Genomic DNA, 3,535 nt, shown 5'->3' on the forward strand with positions numbered 1-3,535 from the left:
GTCTCTTTCCCCTTCCCCCCACTCCTTCCAAGTCTCCAGTGTCCATGACATCATTTTCTGTGCCTTTGCAGAACCTTAGTTTAGCTCCCACTTATAAGGGAGAACATGTGGTGTCTGATTTTCTGCTTCTCAGTAAGTTTGCTTAGAATGATGTTCACCAATTCCATCCAAGTGGCTGCCAAAGTCATTATTTCCTTCATTTTGATAGCCGAATAGTATTCCATAGTGTATATATGCCACATTTTCATTATCCACTGATTGGCTGATGAGCATTTATGTAGATTCCACGTCTTTGCAATTGTGAATTGTGCTGCAATGAACATGCAGGTGCAGGTGTCTTTTTCATATAATGATCTTTAGTCTCTGGGTAGATACCTAGTAGCGGGATTGCTGAATCAAATGGTAGATCTACTTTTGAAATTGCCATACTGCTTCCCATAGAGGTTAGACTAATTTACACTTCCACCAACAGTGTATAAGCGCTCCCTTTTCTGGGCAATTGCACCAACATTTATTTTTTTTAATTTTTTAAAATAATGACCATTCTGACTGGTGTAAGGTGGTATCCCATTGTGCTTTTTAAAAAAAAAAAATTCTTTATTTTAGACAAATGTTGATCCACACCTGCACAACTACCTTTTAGAATTGTGAAATAAGACAAGACTCATAATTGTAGCATTGCATGTTAATAATAGTGATATATTTGTTCGGAACATTTGTTTGCAATTTCTTTGTTCTCCAGCAGATCTATGACTTAGAAAGTTCAGTACCACTCTCTTCCTTTTCCCTTGGGGAACATTTGAATTACTTTAATATCTCTCCAGGCTGTATGTAAAAAAGTTACCATTTCCATCCCAAGTTTAGGACATATTCAACTACAGCAAGAATGAACCTCGAGTCAATCAGTTTATCAGCTCATCCTTTTCTTTTTGCAAAATTGACATGCTTCAATTTTGTTTTGAACTGCTTAGAACTGTGACTATTTGACAATTCTAGCAAAATATGTTTAATGTTTTATTTTTAAATTTTTTCTTAGATTAGAAAACATAGTATATTTAGAAAGCAAATTAGAGAGAGAGAGAGAGAGAGAGATTCACTTCCCCAAAGGAAGGGGAGGGAACCAAAGCTTAAGAAAACATGACCTGGCCATAACTCAAAGAGCACATAGCCACACCATTGCTTAGCAAGGCAATGGCAAATGCCTGCTCATGGTTGAGTCCTTTTTTTTGAGTTGAAGTCTCACTCTACCACCCAGACTGGAGTGCGGTGGCACTCTTAGGCCACTGTAGCTTCGACCTACTGGACTCAGGAGATCCTTCCGCCTCAACCTTCCAGGTAGTTGGAACTACAGGCACACGCCACTACACCTGGCTAATTTTTTTATTTATTGTAGAGACGAAGTCTCACCAAGTTGCTCAGGCAATCCTCTCACCTTGGCCTCCCAAAGTGCTGGGATTACAGGCTTGAACTCCCAACCAGTTGAATCCTTTTAATCTTATGTTTTGTTTTAAAATCAACTACAAAGCTTGATGAAAAAGACTGTCATAGCCTAACAAGCCTTTCTACCAGAAATTTTTATAAAATTCAACAATGCCAAAGCCACATTTTAGCAACAATAGCAGAAAGAAGGTCTAACTTGCCTTAGCTCTAGAACATTCCCCTTAAAATATATACATTTTTTGAGTTGGTGTCTCCCTCTGCCACCCAGACTGGAGTGCAGTGGCACACTCCCGGCCACCACAGCCTCAACCTGCTGGGCTCCGGCGATCCTTCTGCCTCAGCCTTCCAAGTAGCTGGAACTACAGGCGTGCGCTACCACGCCTCTAATTTTTGATTTATTGTAGAGATGAGGTCTCACCAAGTTGCCCAGGTGGGTCTCGAACCCGTGGGCTCAGGCAATCCACTCACCTCATCTTAACCTCCTAAAGCGTGGGATTATAGGCTAAGCCACCGAGCCCAGCTCCCTTAAAATATTAATTAATGCTTATATAAGACAGAAGAGGGATACTGCCTGCTTTTTTTTTTTTAACATTATGGACACATGACAAAACAAACCTCAGAACATATTAAAATGACAAGCTAACACAGTAATAGACTGTTCTTATTAGCTGTTCGCATGTCTAAGACACAGACATTCAAACTAGGCTTTTCATGATTTGGTGGAGCTACTAGTAGGTGTGGCTGAACACAGGTCCTTAGTACAGTTTCCAGGGTCTGTTGGAGTCTCACTCTGTTGCCCAGGCTGGAGTGCAGTGGCATGCTCACTTTGGCCTCCCAAAGTGCTGGAATTACAGGCCTGAGCCACCGCACCCAACCTAAATTCAATCTTTAATCAAGCTTTTAATTAGTGCTGATTAGAGCAATTCAGAGTACTTTTTTTTCTTCCCTCTTCCCCACCCGTCTCTTTTAGTTTTGAAAGCAGAGCTCCTAGGGGCTGTCACTTATGCTGTTTCTGCATGCAATGTTTCAATGAGATGGTTATTATAGGGCATATCCATTCAGGTGCTTGGAGTAGAGGTGTTCTACTATTGCTCAGATTTCTGGTAGTAGAAGAAGTAGCTGCCCAAATTTCTCTGTTTGCTGTGAGTAGTTGCACATTGTGTAGTCCAGCAGGGTGGTGTTGACTTGTTCCTGGACACTTTCCACCAACTGGAAGTTCTCAGGGTTTCTGACATCTAAACTAGAGAGCACCAAGAATTTCAGACACACAAACTCTCGTTGATCAAACCGGAGAGAATGAAGGTTTGCCACTTGCTCCTGTGCATGACTCACAAGGTTGTGGAGAGTGGCTCCAACTTGGGATGCTGTTATGGAAGAGTCCACCTTAAGTTCTCTGAAGAAATGACACCTGGCCCACTCAACAACGGAGAAGAGGGTTCGATCTGCTATTTTGCACATAAGGCCAAATGTGCTCAGCTTTTCATGTTTGCTTCGGTTGACCTGCTCTTGCTGCAAATAGGCCATGATTTTGGCCTGGACTCATCTGACTCACACTTCAAAAGTTCAGGATCAGATGTGGGATGCTTACTGGAGAAGTTGTCTGATAACTATCCATATAGGAACAACCCATTATCAGCTTGGTTGAGCTGGTACAGGGGTCTGGGTACTCAGATTTGATGGCCCGGCTATATGAATGGGGTATGTTACAAAGGGACTTCAGTCATAGTCTGAGGAGGCAAGGTAGCATGGTCCAGAGGTAGGCCTTTGGAGGCAGAATGGATGTTCTGAATTGCAGAGAAAATGGTCAGTTCAGAGGGCATAGCTTAGCTCATCTGAGACATGGCTTCTAGCTTAAGTCCATTGGCTCAGAAGAGGGTTTTTTTTCTGTTGCTTTAGGGCTCTGTCTCTCTTGTACGTTGGTCCACACTAATTCCTTCCTCTACGCATTCGATCGGCCCTTACTGCTTCCAGTTTCATTCCAACACTTAGATGTTTTTGAAATTGACAGTAAGGACAATGCTTTCTCTGTGTTGTGTTTTTGTCAATTTGGCAGTTCTGGTTTTCTATACATGTCTCCCTTTTATTATTTTGGACT

At 42.0% G+C, this 3,535-nt stretch overlaps 1 pseudogene; it reads right to left on the reverse strand.

Moving 5' to 3' along the window:
- Positions 1-2,441: 2,441 nt before the first annotated feature.
- Positions 2,442-3,528, reverse strand: LOC110595259 (annotated as a pseudogene).
- Positions 3,529-3,535: the final 7 nt, after the last annotated feature.

Source organism: Carlito syrichta, unplaced genomic scaffold (genome assembly GCF_000164805.1).
Source record: "Carlito syrichta isolate Samal-C Ts95f unplaced genomic scaffold, Tarsius_syrichta-2.0.1 Scaffold288697, whole genome shotgun sequence".
In the NCBI taxonomy this organism is placed as follows: Eukaryota; Metazoa; Chordata; class Mammalia; order Primates; family Tarsiidae; genus Carlito; species Carlito syrichta.